Below are 24,732 nucleotides of genomic sequence, written 5' to 3' on the forward strand. Positions count from 1 at the left end.
GTGCTGTGAGGAGGAAAGACGCAGCCTGTGTGGGGAAGGTGGCCGGAACTTGAGCCAGATCTCGGACCTGGTGGAGCCTGAGCAGCCTCCCAGCAGGGAGAAGCCCGTCCGGTGCTTGGAGTGTGAAAAGAGCTTCAGGAAGAGCACCCACCTGCTCCAACACCAGCACATCCACAGTGGGAAACGGTCCTACCCATGTGGGGAATGTGAAAAGAGCTTCAGGCAGATCTCCAGCCTGATCCGACACCAGCGCATCTCCAGCTCAGATCACACCAGCTCAGATCTCCTCAACACTCAGTTTCACACCAGTTTAGATCTCCTCCTGCATGAGCGGATTCACACGGATGAGAGGCCCTTCCACTGCACCGACTGCGGGAAGGGCTTCCAACAGAACCAGAACTCCCACCTCATCACCCACCGGCGCGTCCACACCAGGGAGAGGCCTTACAAGTGTGGGGAGCTCTGCTGTGTTGAGCTCTATGTACCCGTCAAACCCTTCCATCCCAGCATCCAGTGATGGCTGATCACAAGACTTAGAAGGGGGAACTATTTACAACGGCACGCTCCGAGTTGAAGTGCTGAATGAGATGCCCATGGAGTTGTTGTGCCGGTAGTAGTGTGGCCTGGCGATGGACTCCATGACGTTGGAGAGCCCTGGTACCACGCAGCAGCTGACAGCGCTGCGGGTGATGCCCATGCTGTGGGCGTTGTACAGGTTGTCCCTGTGCCTTCCCCTGCAGGGCCCCTGTCCATCCCCATCAGGTCCCTGCCCGTGCCCCCTGGGCTGAGCTCCCCCCAGGAAGTGCCGTGGAGCTGAAGCTGCTGCCATCCCCCCCCTGCAGCCGCTGCCCCGGCCAAGGGAGCAGCAAAGGCAGGGCCAGGAGCAGAGGCAGCAGCAGGGGAGCCCTGGGGGGGCCGGGAAGCTCTTGTGTGGGGCAGGAAAGAGGCGCTGGGCACGAGGCCGGGGCTGTGCTGAGCAGGCCCAGCCCTCACATCCCCCCAGCCAACGCCGGCTGCCCGGGGGGCACGGGAGGGACCCCCAGCCCGTGTGCCCCACACTGAGCTGGCAGAGAGAGAGCCAAGGGACAGGGCCACGGGCAGGGCCACGGGGGAGGGACAGGCAGGGCCATTGCAGGACCACGGTGAGGGCACAGCCTGTGGCAGCAGAGCTGCCCAGGGCCGGGGGCAGCCGGGGCTGTTGGGACCAGCCAGTGCTGGGGCCGAGCAGAGCACGAGGCCTCTCGCAGAGCCCTGGAGCAGCCTCCCACTTGCCAGCCCCGGCCTGGTGGGGTGACACTGTCCCCTCCCTCCAGGACACTCCCCCTGAAATCTTTGGGGGGACCTTTTGTGTCTATTCCTGGTTCCTGATTCCTGCTGGGGACCTGAGGGAGCCTCTGCAATCCCCTCCATGGGGCACCATCTCCTCTCCAGAGCTTTACTCAGTGCAGGCTTTGCAGGGAAACCTGTGCTGGCAGCCCGAGTATGTCCTGACCCCCCATGCTCCCCCCAGAATATTTGGGATGAGTTCCCCCTTCCCAGGCACGCACAGGATGGGGGGCAGTTGTTTTCCTGCTGTTCCTGTTCCTGCTCAGCCCTGGGTGGCTCCTGGGGGTGGGCGGGAGGTGTTTTCTGAGGGTACTGGGCTGGGTTGGGGGCAGAGCCCCAGCGGTGGGTGGGGGATGCGGGTCCCCCCCATGGTGGGGGTTGGTGTTGCTGGGTCAGGCCCCGCCGGCTCCATTGTCAGCCCGGTGCCGGCGGGGGGGACACAGCGGGTTTGGGGCCCCTCCAGGAGTGCTGGGGGTGGGTGTGGAGCCCGGGAGCTGCCAAGTGTGGAGGGTGGAGCGGGGTGATGCCAGAGCTGGGGGACCCCGGCAGCCTGGAGGGGGGAGCACGGAGAGGAAGGAGCCCCGAGACCCCCGGGAGCCTGAAACGGGGGGCGTGGAGAAGGGGAAGCCTGGACAGTGGGGACCCCTGGGATCCCCGAGACGATGAAGTGGAAAACCTGGAGAGAGGGAATATCCGGGAATGTGGCACCCTGAAGGCGAGAGTCAGAGGAGAAGGGACCCTTGAGACCCAACACTCCCAAGTATCCCTAAGTGGGACCCCAAGCATCCCAGACAGGGGAGACTCTCTGAACCCCAGAGGGCAGAGACTAGAGAGGGGGAATTTCTGGGAGAGATTTTTTGGGCTAATCTTCATATTTTGGAGTATATTTTAGCTGAATCCCAACTTTTTGCAGTTTGTGGGGACGAGGGTTTTCTTGCTATTTGAGGGGTTTTTTTCCTGAATCACTGTGGTTTGGGTTTTTCTGGGCTGAATCTTGGTGTTTTGGAGGTTTTTATGGTCACGGGATGCCCGATAGGTTCTAGAGATGGACTTGGGCAGGAGGAACCCCCAAACCAACGTGCTCAGCTCTTGTTTCCCCCCCATCAGGATTTGTCCTTCCCAAAGCTTGGGCGGATGGAGGAGAAGGCTGCGAGGAAGAGGAAGATGCCTTGGGCCCCCCAGGCAGGTGAGGAGGCAGTCAGTGTCTATTTGGGCGGGTGTTGTGCTGGCTCTGTCAGCCGAGCATGGCCCCGGCTGCAGGACAACCCCGCTGGCGCCGCCGTCCTGCCGGGGCCGGAGTTGGGGGGATGTCCTTGGCCTTCCCTGTGGGCCGGAGGCAAATCCCCTCCCTGTCCTTCTTGCTTCCTGCCCCAGGCCCCGAGCTGAGGACGGAGAGCCCGGAGGACAAATCCCCCCTTGAGACCCTGGTGGGAGAGGGCGTTTTGAAGGGCTCCCCGGCTCAGGGAGGCAGCGGGGAGGAAAAGGGCCGGAGATCCCCCTGCAGGAGGGGCTCCAAAGCCAGCCCAGGGTGCTCTGAGGAGGAAAGAGCCAGCCTGTGCCGGGAAGGCCGGAGCTTGAGGGTGAGCTCTGAGCTGGTGGTCCCTGAGCAGCCTCCCAGCAGGTAGAAGCCCTTCAAGTGCTTGGAGTGTGAGAAGAGCTTCAGGAAGAGCCCCAGCCTCCTCACCCACCAGCACATCCACTCTGAGGAACGGCCCTACAGGTGTGGGAAGTGTGGGAAGAGCTTTGCCCAGAGTGGACACTTGTCCAAACACCAACGGACCCACCCTTAAGAGAGCCAGCGAGTGGGTTCAGCGCTGGATGTTTGCAGGCAACACCAGAGTGTTCCACACGCGTCAGTGAGGTCCACTCTGCCTCTGACTGCAACGTGGGGGATAGCTGAGCACCCACCAGACAGTCATCCTCCAACATGGAGAGGAAGATGAGTGCAAGCAAGTGGAGCATCGCCAACGAGTTCCGCCTTGAAGGGACATTCTGTGATGTGGTTATAAGAGTTCATGGAGTGGAATTCAAGGCTCACAAGCTCATCCTCTGTTGTTGCAGTACCTACTTCAGGTCCTCCAACATGGAGAGGGAGATGAGCGACACGTCTACAGAAATTCCAAGAGGGCCGGGCTGGGCGGGTGCAGGGGCCAGGACGTTGTCTTTCCTCCTTGCTGCACAAAGCTCCAATGTGCCATATGCAAAATGGTTTGGAAGCAGCAGGAAGCCTGGGAGCTGCTGGCCTCCAGCCCAGCTCTGTGGGTGAGACCTGGGGAGGCAGCTGATGGGTTCTGGAGGTGAAGGGTCAAGCTGGAGCCCTCACCAGTGCTGCAGGGGGCAGCTGCCCCCCAACAGCGCAGGATTGAGCCCATCAGGATGCGTGTTTTTGAGCTGTGGATTCTGCCTGCAGCACAGAGGCTCATGGGCTGTGGTGGGCTACCTGCACCTCGGGGAGGGGGCAGCCCTGTGCCCCCACTCTGCCCCCCCCCAGCAGCTTTGGGAGCTTCATCCTTTTTTGCACCTCTGACGGGCCTGTCCCTTCGCCCCAGCCATGACCGAGGGACCACAGTGGTCGGCGTGGTGGGCGTGGGGCGGCTGATCACCGGCATGGACAGGGGGCTGCAGGGCATGTGCGTGAACGAGCGGCGTCACCTGGGCCCCACCTGGGCTACGGCAGCATCGGCGTGGGTAAGGGGCCACGGCACGGAGGGATGGAGGGGGCAACCCCCCTGGGGCTGCTGTCAGCAGGGACAGGGCTCCAGTGCCCACCTGGCAGCTCCACGGCCAGGGCAAGTGGTGCTGAAGCAGGGCTTCCCTGCAGCTTGGCCACCCCCTGCTCCCGGAGGGTCCGGAGGATCCCCCGCACGCGCTCGGGCTGCCGGATCCAGACCGTGGCTTTCTCCAGCTCGGGCACCTGCGGGCAGAGCAGAGACCCCGCTCGGTGCCGCCCTGGTGGGACCGAGGAGCCTCCAGCGCCCTCCTGGCCGCGCTCCCCCGCCCAGCCCCGGGGCCGCCGCTGCCCCAGCCCGGGCTCCCGGCCCGCGGACCCCGCTCACCATCGCTCCCGCTCCGCTCCCGCCGGGCCGCGCAGCCGCGGGGCGGGGCCGGGGGGGCGGGACCGGAACGCGGCCGCGGGGCCGGGGGGGACTCGGGGCGTGCTCGGGGTAGGGGGTGCGGGGGGACCCCCCGTGCCCCGGCTGCGCCTCCGCCCGGCGCCCGCAGCAGCGCGGGGCGGGACCGGCGGTTTCGTTTCTGCCGCAGCGAGCGGGGAGGGCGAAACAGAAAGGAAAGGTTCCAATAAAGAAGCCGCGGGCAAGGGCGCCCGGCACTGAACCGCCCCGCAGCGCCGGGGACGCGGAGTCGCGGAACCCTGTGCGGGAAATGCCCGCAGAGAACCGTCCCCCAGCACTGCCAAGGCCACCACTAACCCATGTCCCCAAGAGCCACACGGCTTTTAAACCTGGACAGGGATGAGGACGCCACCGCTGCTGCCCTGGGCAGCTGTGCCAGGGCTGGACAGCCCTTTTGGGGAAAAAACTTTCCCATGAGCCAAACTAAATCTCCCCTGGCACACCTCAAATGACAAATCAGGGGCAGCGTGTGCGACTTCAGCACTGACAGGAGCTGGGCTGTGCCTCAGCTTCCTCCTGGGTGAGGTGGCACAAGGCACTTCAGCAGCAGTCAGTGCCCACCTTTCGGGACTTTTACACTCTGGCAAAATAATACTGAGGATTATTTATTATTATTATTATTCATTATTCTTATGCTGGGGGATCACACAGACGATTTTGCTCCAGCAACCATTAACATTGTGCAGGCCCGGGGTTCAGCAGAACCTGGGCCGAGGGGAAGTGAAGGCGCCGGGCAACCAGGGAATGTTGGGCCTGGGTCACCCCTGTGGTTGTGATGTCATCACGGGTCACAATCCAGAGCCAGCGAGTGGGTTCAGCACTGGATGTTTCCAGGCAACACCAGTGTTCCGCACACGTCAGTGAGGTCCACTGCCTCTGACTGCAGCGTGGGAGATAGCACCAGAAAGTCATCCTCCAGCACAGAGAGGGAGATGAGCGGAAGGAATTGGAGCATCACCAACGAGCTCCGCCTTGAAGCTCCGCCCTGTGATGTGATCATAACAATTGATGGAGTGCAATTCAAAGCTAACAAGCAAATCCTCTCCTGTTGCAGTGTCTACTTTGGGTCAGTACTGGAAACACAAGAATTTATTTACAAGGGCCTGGAGTGACAGGACAAGGGGTAATGGTGTCACACTGACAGAGGTTTATATTAGATAGTTGGAAAAACTTCCTCCCTGTGAGGGTGGTGAGGTCCTGGCACAGGTTGCCCAGAGAAGCTGTGACTGCCCCATCTCTGGAAGTGTCCAAGGCCAGGTTGGATGGGGCTTGGAGCAACCTGGTCTAGTGGAAGGAGTTCCTACCCATGGCAGGGGTTGGAATGGGATAATCCTTAAGGTCCCCTCCAACCCAGGCCATTTTGTGATTTTGTGATTCCTGTGGAAGCATGGGGGTCGTTCACCCTGGTGCTCCCTGTCCCCAGCCAGAGGCTTTCTCTCCTTTTTCAAACAACCAGCAAGTAAAACATTAATTAATAAACTATGGGGCCTCCCAGCAGGGCTCCTGTCAGTGCCTAAACTGTTGCCCTGGGAGTTCGGGAAACACAGGGGACCCAAGGACAGGATTTAATGCAGCAGTGCTGTGTTTTCAGGATACTGTTTACCAACTGTGACAAGATGGTCTATGAAATCCCTGGTGTTTCAGCTGAAATGATGGGTCTCATCATCGATTACGCCTACACTGGAACAGTACCGATCACAGAGGACAACGTTGAGAGTTTGCTGGCTGCAGCAGACCAGTTCAATGTCATGGGCATTGTCAACCTGTGCTGCGAGTTCCTCATTTCCAGGCTCTGCTCTGAGAACTGCATTGGCATCTGGAGATTAACTAGCTATTACTACTGCCCTGACCTGCGCGCAGCCGCCTGCGCTTACATCTTGCATCACTTCGAGGAGGTGTCCCAGGTGTCCGAGGAGTTCCTAGCCCTCTCTGCTGAGGAGCTGGCACATATCATCGAGAAGGACGAGCTCAACGTGAGGTGAGAAGAAGCCATGCTCGAGGCTGTGCTGAGGTGGATCACTCACGACCCGCAGAACAGGAGGCAGTACATCGCCTGCTTGCTGGACAAGGTGGGTGCAGCACAGCTTTGAAGCTGTCCCCAAAGGCTGCCGAGGGGGAAACCATCAGCATTAGTATTCTAACCTCCTCCTTGCATGTTCCAGGTTCGACTGGCACTCCTACAGTCTGAACAACGTCGAAGCTCACGAGTACGTGAAGGACAGTGCTGAGGGCAAAGATCTCATCATCAGGGCCCTGTCAGAAATCTATGACTTTTTTATAGATTATTAAAGAATAAATTTGCAGATCGAAGTAAGAGACAACTCAATAATGTTATAATGTTATATTTAGCGTTTTGTTAAAAGCACAAGTTTGAGAGTTGTGTAATAACTAACCACAAGATCTGTTGAGTTGCTGACTAACAAACCACAACGCAGAGATGAATTGTCACATTATGCCTTGTTCTTAAAAGTACTTGTTCTAAGCATATTTGTAGGAATCAAAATGGAGAAAGCAGGGGGAGGGGTAGACCATGAGGTCTGGATTTAAAAACCACTACCTGCAATGGAAAATTCCAGCATCACGGCCCATAGAGACTATTGACTACTGGACTATTGGCTGATGTCTCCCAGCAACAGGATTAGCCCACGAAAAGAGGAACCAAACAGGAGTCGGCCCGTGTCATGGTTTGAAATCCCCAAAATCTAAATTCCCTAGTCCTAGCCCCCTGTCACATCTCAATCTAATGTGAGATGGGTTTTTTTTTTTCCAGACAAAACACACCAGACTCCAAATGGGGGAAAGGGAATATATTACAATGACTATACAAATAAATACTACAATACATTATATACAATCTTAGCTATCTCTACCATGACATAAGTATTTACAATGGATCAGATCTCTTCCCCCCTCCAAATAAAAGTCCAGGAGGGAAGAAAGACAGATCCCTTCTTGTCTCTGAGCAGTTTCTCTACGGCAGCAGTCCTCTTCACATGCAGCAGCTGATAGCTGGATCTCTTTTCAATACACACAAGAGGATCTCCAAGCCCCTTGGCCCGTCGTCTCCAAAACGAGGGTCTTCAAGACACAGGGGGTCTCCTTTCACCCCTCTTGGCTCTCCTTCGACTCCAAGCAAAGGCCTCATCTGTGGACTGCCAGCAGGGACAAGGCTCGCTTCACCACAGGCATATCACGAAATGCAGGGGCATCTTCGTGAAAGTCCCTTCCTCGGGGGATTCACCCCTGAGTCAGAACATCTTGGGCAGCATTCAGTTGCAAGCCTTTGCCTCAAGAGTTCTACCAGAGCTCCTGTGCTCTGTTCCAGGCTGCCAGGCTTGTCAGCAGCAGCGGGGGGGCCAAGGTCAACTCCCCCCACATTCCTTTTCTGTCCCGATCCAGCTTCAGGACACCTGTGAGCTTCTCAGCTCCTCTCCCTCTGGTGCTGCACATCCAAAACTACTCTCCAAAATAGGAGTCCATGTCCCTCCTTTCCCGGAGGTCTCAAAGGAGTTTGGGGGGTTTGGTTCAGTTCTTACCCCCAAAGCTCTGTAGCTCTGCTGCTGACTCTCCTTCTCGGCTCTCCGGGACAACTCGGTGTCTCCCTTACTCAGCTGCATGTCTCTGCTGCTTCTCCGGTTCAGTTCTTATCTGTCCTGGCTCTCTGCCAGAGTCTCTGGACGCTGCGTCTGCCGCTGCTGTCTCTGCTCACTCACCGTGGAGAAAACATCTCCCAGCTTAACTACAAACAGTCTAACACTGTTCCAAGTCTCTGCAGTCCCCCCAGCCGGGGGTCGGGAGGGGGCCAGAGCCCTCCAAGGGGCTCCGAGCCCCTTCCTCGTGGCTCACAACATGGCTGCCTCTCCTACAACAACAAAACTACAACTCTTCTCTTCCGTTTGCTTGTGGTATGTTTACATTTTGCAGGAGCGCAGATTGGTTCAAAGCTCAAGTGCCACCACCCCTCGGGGGTTACCACTTTCTTAGCCTCTGGGGGAAAATCTGGTTCAAACCACTACAGCCCGCGAAAGGGGAACCAAACAGAATCTAACCCGCGGAACTGGAGTCAATGGACAGATGACGTGACATTGGGGGGAGGTGGTTGTGAAAGGGTATAAGAAGTGCTGCCCTGTTGTTCCCTTTTGCGGACCGTGGCAGGAACAAGGGGCTTCCTCCGATCGCCCGGCTCGCCGTTTTGCTTATTTGTTCTTCAATAAATTCTTTATTTCCTTGCAACCCTAAATTTCTCGAGTCCCTTTACTATATCAACCTGAACTCGTACGGCCAGAGCTCCTCAGCCGACGCCAAGCCACTCACCCTGTAGGGGACGCAAAGTCCTTGTATAACAAGGAATAACTGCTCCTCGTGTGGTGCTGAGACAAAAAGAGCTTTATTTCAAATTCGGTGCGGTTTTATCCTTTTACACCATGTGACTTCTTTAGCCAATGAGGTTACCTATGTCGGCGCATGGTCCCCTGGGCTCCTCTGCCCCGGCACGTCCTCTGTGCCTTGGACACGCCTCCCACATCACCCTGCTCTTAATTATCTAAAGAAGTCACGAAAACAGTGCAAAACAACAACAGTGCAAACATTCAGAACAGTACGTTGTAAACTACCAAGGTTTGCAATGACCCAGCACATCGCTTGCTTGGTTTCTTATACTTCTATGGCAAATCTTTTAAAACTTTCTTATATTCCTAAAGGGTAGTGCAACTTGGAGAAATAACTTTATTAACTTAGGGGCCTTAGGCCAACCGTGTATAAACTTACAACCTTTATTAATCTGAGGGGTTTTATAACTAGGGAATTCAACTTTATTTAAAAAACAGGATAATCTTAGCAAAACTAAATTTTCTTAAAAGTGACCTTGTGGCTGAGGTAATGTTATTTTGTGAGGTGTTTTGTGTTTTAGTATTTGACTAGTCAAACAACTCTTTTCATTCATTCACTCCTTTCATTCATTTTCATTCATCGGTGGCCACCTTCACTCACACACACACATACACACTCATTTTACAGACTGCTTCTTACCACATTGGTCATTCCTTAATGTAAACCTGAAACATAAACATAACTCTTTTTAAACTTCTGCGTTACTCTGGTTCCTGCTGCTGTGGTCATGTACCTGAATAGGATTTTACACACCTGGAAGAATTCTGCTTAAGTTCTTTTCTTGTAGCTACACAGGCATAGCTCCCTCCCCCGTCACAAAATCTAGGGATCTCGTCCACTGTCCTGAAATCAAGTTCCTAACCACGACCGGTGGTTCAGGAGAGGCACAAGCCTGGGGTTTATGTTGCTTTTCATACTTACGCTTTTCAGTGCTGTCACAATTTAAAAAACTGATAACATACATAGCTTTTTACAGATGTTCTTGCAGGCTACACAGATTCTCCCCCTTTTTGTTTTTATCTAGTATGTGTTTCAATGTGTGATGTGCTTGTCTTATGGGTTAGTGTGGAATGCTTGTGACGTGAGAATTTTCCTATTTGATAGGAAGTAAAGCTGTATTATTATTATTGTTAATCTATTTTAGAGTACCAAGGTTGCTAAGCAACTAAATCATTGTGTTTTACACTCTTGTGCTTTGTCCAGTGGATGCTGTGGCAGTTATGTTTTGTGGATGTGTATCTATGTGCATGTACATATTTCAATATGTCCAATTCAGAGATGTATATATTTGTTTGCTAGACTTCATTTGCCATTAACTCTCTAGAGTTAACGCTTTCCTGAGATGGCATGGGTGTGATTTCTTGACAGTGTGGGCATGCCCTGATAATGTCTGAGCTTTATTAATCGTTGTTTTGAATTGTCTCTTTAGAGAACGTGCATTCTGATGGAAAAATGAATGAGACAATTTTGTTTGCTTTAGAACTCTGGGTATGGTGTTAAACATTGCTGCTTTAGCAGCTTCTTAGTTTCTGTCAGTTATTGGCCCTGTCCTGTCAGCATGTGATTTGTGTGTATTGTTTAGAAATCATACCTTCTGTGAATCACAGGAACCAAACAGAACGCATTTCAAACAACAGGTGAGGGTTAACAATATCTCAAAGAAACTAGGTTTCAAGACGGGGTATGAACCTTATAGTATAATAAACATAGTTACAACATTAAGGGTTGTTCAGAAATTTTTCCCAAGGCAACATGAATGGCAGTCAGTTCCAGAACCTGCACAGAGCCTTGGTTCACGGTCTGTAGTTCTCGTTCCCACTGTTCTGTGGCAGGATTTATTCAAGTCACTGCAGTATTTTGTGTTTTTCCTGGATGCATCTGTGAAGGCCCTGAGGCTTTTCACTGGTTCAGGTTTGCATCTGGTGTGGCTTTTAAAGGTAAATTACCGATTTTTGCCCACAACCTGTGCTTAGGGAGATGAATTTAAATGTCACTGTCAAAACTTGCCAGGGCAGCTTGGAATCCTGTGTCTTCAGCTGGCATCCTATCCAAATTGTCCTTCGTGGCTGGAAGGTAAATGATAGCTGGATCCCTTCCGTCCAGTTCCGGTAGTCGTGCTCTGCCTTTAATGACAAGCTTTGCAAACATCTCATTAACAGCCTACACAGTTTTTAGGTGGTGTGTGTGTGGCAAAAACAGCCACTTAGAATTTGCAGCGGGTCTTGCCTGTCTGATCCCACTGAAACAAAACTGCAATGGTTCATCCCTGCTGGAAACAAGGACTAGGCAGATTTGCCGTTCAGGATTTCTCGTTTTGTCTGCTTTGTATCGCCTTGACACAAATGTCTAACACCTGGTTTGCCTCTGCAGCCAGAGACTTGTCAGACCTTAGGCTGGAGTCCCCCTTTAGCAGCTCAAACAGAGGGTGTAGGTCCCCTGTGGTTATGGTTAAAACAGGCCTTAACCAGTTGACAGCCCCCTGAGGCTTCTGCAATTTGTGTAAAGTGTTTTTTACCTCGAGCTGCAGCAGCTGTGGAGAACCTTTTTGCTGCATTAGTTCCCGTCCAAGGCAAGTCCAGAGTTGTGATTGTTGGATCTTCTCTGAAACAATCTGAAGTCCTGCATCTTGGACAGTTTTGGTTAGAGCAGTAACAATGAATGGCAGTTCATTTCTTGTGGCCGTGGTTATTAATGTGTCATCTACATAATGATGTATCATGGCTGTTTGAGATCTTGTCGGGTTATTTTGCATCCCCTGAGGAAGGACAGCCCAGCAATAACTTTGCATAGGCTGTGCATTGTTCAGGGCCATGATGGGAAATGTAAACCTTGGCTCATTATCAGGGTGCAGAAGGGTGGTAAAGAAATAGTCCTTTGTATCAATTACCACTAGTGGCCAATTTGCTGGAGGCATGATGGATGAAGGCAGTCTGTTCTGCAGTGCTCCTGTAAGCTTTATGACTGCATTTCCTGCTTTTACATGTCGCAGCGTTCTCCCCCTGTCACCTTTCTGGGGGGTGCAGAGTATAGGGGTGTTTTGGGGGCTGGTTGATGGCACATTGTGGCTCGCCCCAAGCTACTTCCTCTCTTGCACGTGAAAGGTGGTGGCACAGAGGAGGACAGCGAGCAGTACCCCCACAAGCAGTGTGATGCTTGTGGCATATCCTTTGCCTTGCTTATGGCACCCTTGGTACAACTCAGTCCATTCCCTGCTCTTAGGGTATTCGTGAGATGTTGCTACTAAGGGTCTCCAAGGGCAATCCCTTTGAGATTGATCAGTGTCTCCACATCTAACACAACTTTCCTTATGTCTGGCTTCTTTTTGTACTCCTAGCTGGGCTTTTAAGGCCGCAGTTAAAGAGGCAGACTGGTGCTTCTCAGAGCTAACTCTTTGGTAGGGTTGAACCAGCTCAGTAATGCTGCAGCCTTCCCCTGCAGGAAGGACTTGCAAAGCTCTTTCACAGCTTGTATTCCCCTCTCCAAAAGCCAATTGCTTATACAGCATCTCTCTGGCTTCATTGTATTAACCTTGCTTGTTTAAAGCAGACTGCAGTTGGTCTCAACATCTCAAATTTGGTTCAGTACTACCTTGTAACACTTTTGTGGGGGACAGGTAATCATCTTGGTTTGTAGTGAGAATGTTTTTCATGGCTTTTCTGGCTTGCCTGGCCACTACGCCGCATATCTCTCTATGGTATTTATATTGTGTATCTATTGAACTATAATTTGCATCCCCGGTCAACTGATGTGCTGTCACGCTTGCTTGGGTGTTAGCTGCTGTGGGTTTGGCACAACTTTCCCGAAAGCCAGATAGCCAGACTGTATATTGGGTGTCATTAAGAACTAATTCATTAGCTCCTTCCAGTCATGTGGGGTGAAAAAATAGATGGAACTCAATGTCTCCAAATACTTGAGAGTATTGGTTAAGGACATACCAGATTCTCTTACCGAAGGCCTCAGTTTCTCTGTAGCCCCATACAGGGGCTGAAGCTGAGGGGACTGGCTTTGGCTGAATTTGTTTGGGCACGGCTGAATATTATTCAAGCTTCCCACTTGAAGAGCCTCGCCCAGACATTGTTCCCACGTGTTAACTGACTTCCCCCCATTCGCCTCACTGCTCCCCAGATCTCTCCTGGAGCTGGGCCACTTTGTCGTGGGACACGTGAGCCCCCCCCAGTGCCCTCCCAGTACAGCCCAGTGCCCCCAGTACAGCCCAGTGCCCCCAGTACAGCCCACTGTGCTACTGTCCCAGGGTGCTGGGTGATCCCTCTTGGGGGGGGTTGGAAGGGATTTGAGGGGGGAGCTGGGGGAGATTTGGGGGGATCTGGAGGCAGCAGCAGGGGAGCCCTGGGGGGGCCGGGAAGCTCTTGTGTGGGGCAGGAAAGAGGCGCTGGGCACGAGGCCGGGGCTGTGCTGAGCAGGCCCAGCCCTCACATCCCCCCAGCCAACGCCGGCTGCCCGGGGGGCGCGGGAGGGACCCCCAGCCCGTGTGCCCCACACTGAGCTGGCAGAGAGAGAGCCAAGGGACAGGGCCACGGGCAGGGCCACGGGGGAGGGACAGGCAGGGCCATTGCAGGGCCACGGTGAGGGCACAGCCTGTGGCAGCAGAGCTGCCCAGGGCCGGGGGCAGCCGGGGCTGTTGGGACCAGCCAGTGCTGGGGCCGAGCAGAGCACGAGGCCTCTCGCAGAGCCCTGGAGCAGCCTCCCACTTGCCAGCCCCGGCCTGGTGGGGTGACACTGTCCCCTCCCTCCAGGACACTCCCCCTGAAATCTTTGGGGGGACCTTTTGTGTCTATTCCTGGTTCCTGGTTCCTGCTGGGGACCTGAGGGAGCCTCTGCAATCCCATCCATGGGGCACAATCTCCTCTCCAGAGCTTGACTCCCTGCAGACTTTGCAGGGAAATCTGTGCTGGCAGCTGCATCCTGAGCCCGAGGGCAGTTTGTATCCCCGAGTGCTGATCCATCCTGGGCACCCAAGGGATCCTCTGCCATTCCATCCATGCAGGAGGGTGACTCCTGCTGCCCTTGACTCCCTGCAGAGGAACAAGTGCCATCTCTCTGTCTGGGAGAAGCCAGATGCTGCCCCCAGGCCATCAGAAGTGGTGCTGAAGCCTCTTTCAGCCCAGCCCCAGGTGCAGTTTTCTCATCCTCTCACCAAGTGCCCGCTCCCCCAGCTGGCACTGACCATCCATGGCATTTGGCACATTTGGTTTGGTGGTTTGGAGAAACAGCCCTGGACTGGCAGGGGGCCAGAAAACCTCGAGTATCAGCCCTGGCGAGTTTAAGTGATGCTACTTCAAAACAGCTTTTGATTAATATATAGCAACTCAATCAAGTGTTCATGAAATGATCTCACTTACCTCATCCTCCCAATTAAACACCATTTTTTTCACTGAATCTTCATATTTTGGAGTATTTTCTACTATGGCTAAACTTTAACTTTTTGCAGTTTGGGGGGGGTTCATCTCGCTATATTGTAGAGGTTTTTTGCCTGAATGTCGGTGGTTTGGGTTTTTCTGGGCTGATTCTTGGTGTTTTGGAGGTTTTTATGATGCCTGGTGAGTTCTAGAGATGGCCTTGGGCAGGAGGAACCCCCAAGCCAACGCGCTCAGCCCTTGTTTCCCCCCCATCAGGATTTGTCCTTCCCAAAGCTTGGGCGGATGGAGGAGGAGGCTGCGAGGAAGAGGAAGATGCCTTGGGCCCCCCAGGCAGGTGAGGAGGCAGTCAGTGTCCCTTTGGGCGGGTGTTGTGCTGGCTCTGTCAGCCGAGCATGGCCCCGGCTGCAGGACAACCCCGCTGGCGCCGGCGTCCTGCCGGGGCCGGAGTTGGGGGGATGTCCTTGGCCTTCCCTGTGGGCCGGAGGCAAATCCCCTCCCTGTCCTTGTTGCTTCCTGCCCCAGGCCCCGAGCTGAGGACGGAGAGCCCGGAGGACAAATCCCCTGGCAGACCCTGGTGGGAGAGGCCGTTTTGAAGGGCTCCAGGGCGCAGGAAGGCAGCGGGGAGGAAAAGGGCCGGAGATCCCCCCGCAGGAGGGGCTCCAAAGTCAGCCCAGGGTGCTCTGAGGAGGAAAGAGCCAGCCTGTGCCGGGAAGGCGGCTGGAGCTTGAGGGGGAGCTCTGACCTGGTGGTTCCTGAGCAGCCTCCCAGCAGGGAGAAGCCCTTCAGGTGCTTGGAGTGTGGGAAGAGCTTCAGTCACAGCTCCAATCTGATCTGACACCAGCACATCCACACTGGAGAATGGCCCTTCAGGTGTGGGGAATGTGGGAAGAAGTTTCAGACCAGCTCACATCTCTTCCAGCACATGGCAGAGAGGCCCTTCCGCTGCATCGACTGCAGGAAGGGCTTCAACCAGAACTCTGCCCTCATCACCCACTGGCGCATCCACACCAGGGAGGGACCCTACAACTGGGGGGAGTGTGGGAAGAGCTTCAGCAAGAGCTCTGGCTTGACCAGACACCAACGGACCCACCAGTAAGGGAAACCCTGCAAGTGCCCCGACTGCAGGAAGAGTTTTGGCCGCTCCTTCCACCCCAAATGAACCCCCTGATGGGGAGGCAACCACCGGAGTCCAGTGACTGTCAGTCCATCCCTTTTGACCACAAAGGGCCAGTCCCTTTTCCCAGGGGCAGGTTCTTCCAGCAGAACCTTTCTGTGTGTGTGTGTGTAGATTCCTGCCTTGGCTGGGGACCCCCCAAGGTCACTCCTGGAGGTTGAGAGCAGAGATCTCCCCACCAGCATTGGTCTGGGGGAGTTCCATACAACTTTTGTTAAGAATTCTTGCTTTTGTTCCAGCTTTAGTAGAATTGCTTCAACAACTGCTTTAGTGTAGAGCCCTGTCCTATCTTATCCTGTACTCCTGGTAGTTTTAGTGTCTCTATTTTGCAGTAAATAATTCTGATGAAGATCTTCTGTCTGATCATTTGCATCTCTAAATAATTTATTTTTATCAATAGATCTGTTTTGCCATCATTAAAATCATGGGGATCAAAGTGATTCAGTCACACTTCTGTAATTCCTCTAAAGTGGTGGCATAATCCAGGGCTGATTGGATCCAGCAGCCCCCAGCACCCCAAAGGAAGTGTGGAGCTCAGGGGGCCAACCCCCTTGTGCTCAAAGACCCCCATGGGACCATCAGACTCGCCAGACCGGCCTCCCTTTTCCACCCTTCTCCCTGTTCCTCCCACTTTCCCACTGTCCCCTCAATCCCCAATTTCTGCCGTGAACGGTTTTGGGTCCCAACCCCCGCTGTTTGCCCCCTCTCCTGTGGGTGCTGAAGGAGAAAATGAGGCTGCACACACAGAGTTCATTGCGGGCCTTGTCCACCCCTCTTTCCCCGTCCCCCTTTCATTTGGGATCCTTTGGAAACAGCGCCTGGGGTTGTGGCCGGCAGGAGTTCCGGAGCACACGCAGACAGTCAGTATGATCAGGCGATGTTCAATTTATTATTCAATGAGTTAACTTTTATACAGTTTAGTTTTTTCTGGGTACGTACTTACAACAAGGTGATTGGATAGCTCAGTCTGTGCACGCGTACCACGCCGTCGGTCCGCTGGTTCTGGTGCTCTGTCCACGCGGCCTGACATCATAGGGCCACCCAAAGTCCCTCCTATTGATCCGCCCTTAGGGACTTTCTGATATCTTGCAGGAGTTCCTTTATCTCCAGTTTTCCCAAACTTTCCACCATAAACCCAGGATTTTCTCATACCTACGACTATAAACATATAGCTAACAAGTATAAACATTGCATAGTTTCACAGAGTTTGTGAGTATAAACACAGAGCTTTCACACAGTTTGCAACCTCCAAAGTCGTGTCAAGCAAGGCCTAGTGCTTCTTAAAAGCCATCATCATTCCCTTTGCGATGGTCAGTTACCATGGCAACCGTCATACATTCCAGTTTCTACAGTCAGTTACCATGGCAACCATCATACATTCCCACTGCTATGTTCAGTTACTATGGCAACCGTCATACAGTCCTGTTTCTGCAGTCGGTTCCCATGGCAACCATCATACATTCCCACTGCTAGGATCAGTTACCATGGCAACCATCATACATTCCCACTGCTAGGATCAGTTACCATGGCAACCATCATACATTCCCATTGCTATGTTCAGTTACCATGGCAACCATCATACGGTCCCATTACTATGTTCAGTTACCATGGCAACCGTCATACGGTCCCATTGCTACGGTCAGTTACCATGGCAACCAGTGTAAATTCTTATTGCTACAGTCGGTTACCGTAGCAACCGTCATATATTCATGTTGCTATGGTCAGTTACTATGGCAACTGTCATACATTCTTATTGCTCCTGTCAGTTACCATGGCAACCATCATACATTCACGTTGTTACAGTCAGTTACCATAGCAACCATCATACATCCACGGTGCTATGGTCCATTACCATGGCAACCATCACACATTCCCATTGCCATGGTCAGTCACCACGGTGTCCTGGTTAGGGAGCAGGAGGGGCAGTTTAGCGCTTTGTGGGTGTCACCAAGTTATTTATCCTGTACATTCCATGCCATCCCTAGGGCTGTGCTTCCAGCAGGAAAAGCCGGGGCTCTGCACCACAACTGCTCCATCCTGCCCCGCTCTCTGCAGAGCAGGGACTGTCAGCATCACTCCTGCGCTCCCCGTCCTCTGCCCCGCTGCTCCCCCTCATGTTTCCCCGGATTGGGACGATGGACCTTTGGTGCTGAAAGGGGAAACCACGACGGGCCGTGGTGCTGAACCAAAGCCCTGAGCAGGACGGGGCGGTTGGGGGGCAGCCTCAGCCCCCTCAGCCGTCGGGTTGGGAGGAGAAGAGAGGAGCCAGGGCGGGACTGAGCCCAGGGAGCGGCTGCGCCACACGGCCGGGACGACCCAGCTCCCAGGGCTTGGCTTGTCCTTGGCTCTCCTTGTTGTCGGGCTCAGGGGTTGAACACGTTACCCTTGGGAGCTCCCCCACCGCATTGCCTTTGTCCGGGGGTGCCGCGCAGACACGTCACTCGGAGAGCACCCGGCATCTTGTCTGTGTGCCCCATGGTGACCCCTTTTTGGGGGTGAAACACCTTCTCTTTCTGGATACTTTTGCTGCTGATATTGCTGTTGTGACTGTGCGTGTCTTATTCCACTGCTCTGTGCTTTTAGTGAATTGTTATCTCCACCCAGAGTCTCTCATTTTTTGTCCCTCCCTCACCAGAAAGGGCGTGGGAAGGGGAGTGACTGATCTGAATTTTAATTTCCTGCTGGTGCTAAAAGCAGCACACCTGCCATGCACCAGCCTCGGGAAAGATGGAATGATGCAGTGGGTGCTGGGACCTGCAAACATTGGGATGCACATTTAGCAAAGGCCACCTGGTCACTCAGCACCGGGGGATGTGCCAATCGGGCTGGCCCTGTCCAATCCAAGTTTTCACGTGCCATAGAAAGGGATAAAGTTCCTGTAGTGCACATTAAAAACATGCTGGGAACACAGTCTGGGTTATTCCCGCTTCAGGCAAAGGGAAGTGCACCCGTGGGATTCATGTTGCTCAAGGACACGGATGCACTTGGTGGGTAAGGAGGGAAAGATGGGAAATCCAGTGTGTGCCTCGAAGGGGTTGGATTTTGGGTGAGAACAGCCAAGGAATTCAGTTGTGTTACGGTGGTAACTATCCAACACTGCATTCTCACTGCTGTGGCAACTCTTTGCTGTGTCGGGGTTATTACAGTGAAAATCACTGAGAGAAATGAACAATGAGCTTGGAGGAGACCAGACAAGCACAGCGGTGATGGAACAAGAACTGGCTGCAACAGGCAACAATCCCACAGTAGACAGCATTTTTCCTGCCCTGAAAGAGTATTTTGGCAGGTGGAGCCTAAAATCCTGGACTAAATGAACTCAACAGACTTTCATAGACTAAGCAATGAGATCTGTGGGTTTATATCAAATGATAGGAAAGGTGATGGTGGAATGTATTGGAAAGTGTGGGATCTGACACGGTGTAAATGGTGCGGAATAAGGGGTGGACACCAGCCTTGGCTTGGCTGTTCTTCCTAGGAGATGTGATTAATCTTCCTATAGATTAACTACAGATTAATTCGGAGATAATTTGCTTCCTAACTAGAGAGTTCATTTTCTTCCTAGTAGCTGGTGCAGGGCTGTGGTTTGGATTCCATGGAGAACAACGTTCATCACACACTGATGGTTTGGTTGTGCTTACCCTAATCAAGGACTTTCCAGCTTCCCGTGCTCTGCCAGGTGCACAAGAAGCTGGGAGGAAGCAGGGCCAGGACAGCTGACCTGGACATTCCAAAGGGATATTCCACACCACAGAACATCATTCCCAGTGGATACATGAGGAGGGGTTGTGCAGGAGGGGCAGATCACTGCTTGGGGTGTGGGGCATTGAGCAGTGTGTGTGAGCATCACTTGTTCCTCTGGGGTTTTATTTCTCTCTCTCTTTATTCTGTCTCCCTTGTCAATACAGTTATTATTACAGTTACTACACTTATTATTATTTTCATACTTTACTTTGTTTCAGTTATTACATTTTTCTTATCTCAACCCACGGGTTTTGTCTTTCCTTGACTCTCCTCCCCATGTCAGTGCAGGGGGAGGTTGGAGACTGAGTGAGCAGTTCTGTGGTACTTGGCTGCTCACTGGGGTTAAACCACACGAAAAGGGAATGCACAGGAGTGGAGACCCTGCTGGGATGTGCTTTGTATTCACAAACTACCCAGCACCAGCTGGATAGAGAAGGGCCACACGTTATGTCCCTGCAGGGCTGGGATTCACTCCCTGCCCCAAAGGCCCCCAATGTGTCTGAGAAGCCCTGGGTGGTGCCTGTCCCACAACTGCTGGGAATGGGGACGGGGTCCCTGCACAGGCCCTGTGCTGTCCAGGGCAGCTGCTGCACTTGTGCTGCAGAGCCCTGGCACCTCCCCTGGCACTACAGGCCCCTCTTTGGCTGTTCAATCCAGGCTCAGCTGCCCTGAAGTAGGTTCAGCAGTGAAGGGATGTCCAGGAGCCAACTGCCATTGTACTCTGAGGACATGTAAAAATACCCTGAGAAAGAACAGGAGAGAGACCTCTCTCCCTGTGCCACCTGACTCCATTTGGTCACCTGAACACCTCTAGGGGCTGCCCTGGACAGAAGGAACAGTGACAGGTTCCTCTGTCCTACATGTGGGTCCCTTCTGCCACTGAAGTTGGTCAAAGCAATGTCCCAACAGCCTCCAAGGAGATCCCACAGCTGCTGCCCTGTCCCTAGGAACATTGGAGCTCCATTGGAGCCTGCAGTTCCCAGCAGGAATCTCAGTCACCTCTGGCTCCTCAGAAGGAACCAGGGCTTTGTGTCCCAGCAGGTCACTCCTGGCTTTGGTCTTCCTTCATTCCCATGGGAGCTGGGACAAGGAGTCACTGCAGGGGCCTGTTTTGGGCCCACTGAAGTGGGGCAGGAGGAATCCCAGCCCATGGGGGTTGTGGAGGGAGCTGAGTGTCCTTCTGGCCCCAGGTCTGCAGAGCCACAAGGAGACACCTCTGTTGACTCAGCTGAGTCCCTTCCCTCAGTGCAGGTGAAGGAGATCCCTCCTGGGCACTGTCTGGGTTTCCTGTCTAATGATGGGACATGAAAAGGGGACTCTTGGACTTCCCTGTGAGTCTGTTTGGAGAAATGACAGTGCTGAAAGAAGTGTCTGTGCCCAGCTGAGAGAAGGCACATCATGATTTCCTTCAGCTGTGTGCCAGCAGGTTCCCCTGGAGCCCCAGGGACAGCTGGAGGGAGCCCAGAGGGGCAGAGCAAGGGCTGCCTGGGGCTGTAGCTGTGCTGCTGAGCTGGGCCAGGCTCCTGGCACACAGGGAGCTCCTGGCAAGCAAGAAGAGCTTCCAAGAGACAGCTCTGCTGGTGAGCAGCTCCTCTGCACAGCCCAGCAGGGCTGAGGGCACTGCCTGCAGCACCCAGGGCACAGGAGAGAAGGCAGAGAGATGAGAGGCAGCCTGGGCTGGGAGGTGACTGAGCTCTCACTACACGAGAAACCTTCCCAGGATTTGAAGGAAGAATTCTCTGGCTGTAGGAAAGTTCAGCTTCCCTTCCTGGAGGCATCTCCTCAAGCTGGCACATCCCACAGCTTCCAGGATCTTTCAGCAGGACTCTCCCAGTTGCTGCAGTGCAGGGGAAGTGGCCCCATGGCAGAGCAGGGCAGGAGCTGCAGGCAGCAAGGGCAGAGAGGAGAAGGGAGCAGGAGGTTCAAGGGATCCTGGGGTGGGAGGACAGGGCAGAGCTGCTCAGGGCAGGAACCTTGCCAGCCCTTTGCCAGGGTCAGGCTGTGGCTGCAGAGCAGTGCAGGGGAGTTCCTGCAAGTGCCTCTGCCAGCTGCCAAATGGCAGCAGTGGCAGGAGCTGTCAGGATGGCTCTGCTGGATTTGCTGGGGTGCAGCAGGAGAAGCTGCTGCAGAGCAGGACTTGCTGCTGCCCCCTCAGAGGCCCAGGGCAAGAAGGTTCCCTGTGCCAGGGCTGGCTGTGGGGTGGGAAGGTGGAGGTGCAGGCAGGGGTGCCCAGGGCTGTGGGGCAGAGCAGGGTCCTGCCCCAGGGCTCTGTGTGCTGGGGCAGGGACTCTGCTGCCTGCCAGGGGCAGCTCTCAGCCCGGCCAAGGAGCTGCCACAGCCCTGCAGGGAGAGGGGGGGTGGAAGGAGTGACCCCTCAGGGCTGGGCAGGGCTGGGCAGGGCCCTTCAGCTGCAGGGTCAGGGCTCCTCACAGCTTCAGCTCCACCTCCTCCATTTCCAGGGGCCCTTCTCAGGAAGCACATCCCCCCAGAACACCCCCCCTTCCCAGCCACCGCAGGGGGTCTGGGATCTGCTCTGCAGCCCCTGCCCAGGCAGAGCTGCCCCTGGGCACTGGGCTGGGGATGGCTCTGGCAGCACTGGCAGGGAGCTGAGCTGGGCACAGGCAGGGGCTGCTGGCAGGAACAGCTCCTCACCCAGAGACAGGCAGGCAGGGAGAGGGAGCTGCTGCCACACGGGCTGGGCAGGGGGATGTGGGCCCCTCCCTGCTGTCCCTGTGGCACAGACCCCTTCCCTGAGCAGCTCCTGCCTGGGCTCCTTTCCCAGCCTAAGCAGAGCCTGTGCCCTCAGGCCCACGGGGGCTGGGCTGGGCATTGCCTGGTTTATATCAATACATTTAAATATAAATATATAAAAACATATATTAATATAAAAAATCTATATATTATATAATTGAATAGTTATTTATTTTCTATACATTTTATATATTTACACATATTATTGATATATATTATATAGCAATATATTTATATATAAATATATAAACCCATATATTTATATAGAAATCTATATATTATATATTTGAATATTTATTTCTTTTATATACATTTTATATATTTACATATATTATTGATATATATTATATATCAATATATTTATATACAAATATATAAAAACATATTTATATATAAATCTATATATTATATATTTAAATGTTTATTTATTTTATATATATTTTATATATTTACATATATTATATATCTACATATTTATATACATTTTATATATTTACATATATATTTGGTATATATTATAAATCAATATATTTATATACATTTTATATATTCATATATATTATTGATATATATTATATATCTATATATTTAGATATAAATATATAAAAACATGTATTTATACATAAATCTATATATTATTTATATATTTCAATATTTATTTCTTTTATATACATTTTATATATTCACATATATTATTGATATATATATTATATGTCTATGTATTTAGATACATTTTATATATTTACATATATTATTGATATATATTTTATATCAATACATTTAAATATAAATATATAAAAACATATATTAATATAAAAATCTATATACTATATATTTGAATAGTTATTTATTTTCTATACATTTTATAAATTTACACATATTATTGATATATATTATATAGCAATGTATTTAAATATAAATATATTTTAAAAATATTTTTATATAAATCTATACATTATATATTTGAATATTTATTGATTTATTTTCTATACATTTTATATATTTTCGTATATTATTGATATATGTTATATATCAATATATTTATATATAAATATATAAACCCATATATTTATATAAAAATCTATATATTATATATTTGAATATTTATTTATTTATTTTATATACATTTTATATATTCACATATATTATTGATATATATTATATATCTATATATTTAGATATAAATATATAAAAACATATATTTATATATAAATCTGTATATTATTTATATATTTCAATATTTCTTTATTTTATATACATTTTATATATTCACATATATTATTGATATATATTATATATCTATGTATTTAGATACATTTTATATATTTACATATATTATTTATATATATTTTATATCAATATATTTAAATATAAATATATGAAAACATATATTTATATATAAATCTATATATTATAAATTTGAATAGTTATTTATTTTCTATACATTTTATATATTTACACATATTATTGATATATATTATCTATCAATATATTCAAATATAAATATATAAAAAACATATTTATATATAAATCTATACATGATATATTTGAATATTTATTTATTTATTTTATATACATTTTATATATTTACGTATATTTTTGATATATATTATATAGCAATATATTTAAAAATAAATATAGAAAAACATGTATCTATATATTTATATACATTTTATATATTCACATATATTATTGACATATATTATATATCAATATATTTATATACATTTTATATATTTACATATATTATTGATATATAATATATATCAATACATTTAAATATAGATATATAAAACCATATATTTATATATAAATCTATATATTATTTATTTATTTCAATATTTATTTATTTTATATACATTTTATATATTTACATATATTATTTATATATATTTTATATCAATACATTTAAATATAAATATATGAAAACATATATTTATATCTAAATCTATATATTATATATTTGAATAGTTATTTATTTTCTACACATTTTATATATTTACACATATTATTGATATATATTATATAGCATTATATTTAAATATAAATATATTTTTAAAAATATTTTTATACAAATCTATACATTATATATTTGAATATTTAGTTATTTATTTTCTATGCATTTTATAAATTTTCGTATATTATTGACATATATTATATATCAATATATTTATATACATTTCATATATTTACATATATTGTTCATGTACATTATACAACAATATATTTATATACAAGTATATAAAAACATATTTATGTATAAATCTATATATTATATATTTAAATGTTTATTTATTTTATATATTTTATATATTTACATATATTATATATCTACATATTTATATACATTTTATATATTTACATATATATCTGACATATATTATATATCAATATATTTATATATATTTTATATATTCATATATATTAATGATATATATTATATCTATATATTTAGATATAAATATATAAAAACATATATCTATATATAAATCTATATATTATTTATATATGTGAATATTTATTTATTTTTTATACATTTTATATATTCACATATACTATTGATATATATTATATATCTATGTATTTAGATACATTTTATATATTTACATATATTATTTATATATATTTTATATCAATACATTTAAATATAAATATATGAAAACATATATTTATATATAAATCTGTATATTATTTATATATTTCAATATTTCTTTATTTTATATACATTTTATATATTCACATATATTATTGATATATATTATATATCTATGTATTTAGATACATTTTATATATTTACATATATTATTTATATATATTTTATATCAATACATTTAAATATAAA

General features: G+C 49.4%; 1 pseudogene; it reads left to right on the forward strand.

Annotated features, from left to right (window-relative positions):
- The first annotated feature begins 3,123 nt into the window (after window positions 1-3,123).
- Window positions 3,124-8,778, forward strand: LOC135404854 (kelch-like protein 10; annotated as a pseudogene).
- The last annotated feature ends 15,954 nt before the right edge of the window (window positions 8,779-24,732 follow it).

Source organism: Pseudopipra pipra, chromosome W, assembly GCF_036250125.1.
Source record: "Pseudopipra pipra isolate bDixPip1 chromosome W, bDixPip1.hap1, whole genome shotgun sequence".
Taxonomy (NCBI): Eukaryota; Metazoa; Chordata; class Aves; order Passeriformes; family Pipridae; genus Pseudopipra; species Pseudopipra pipra.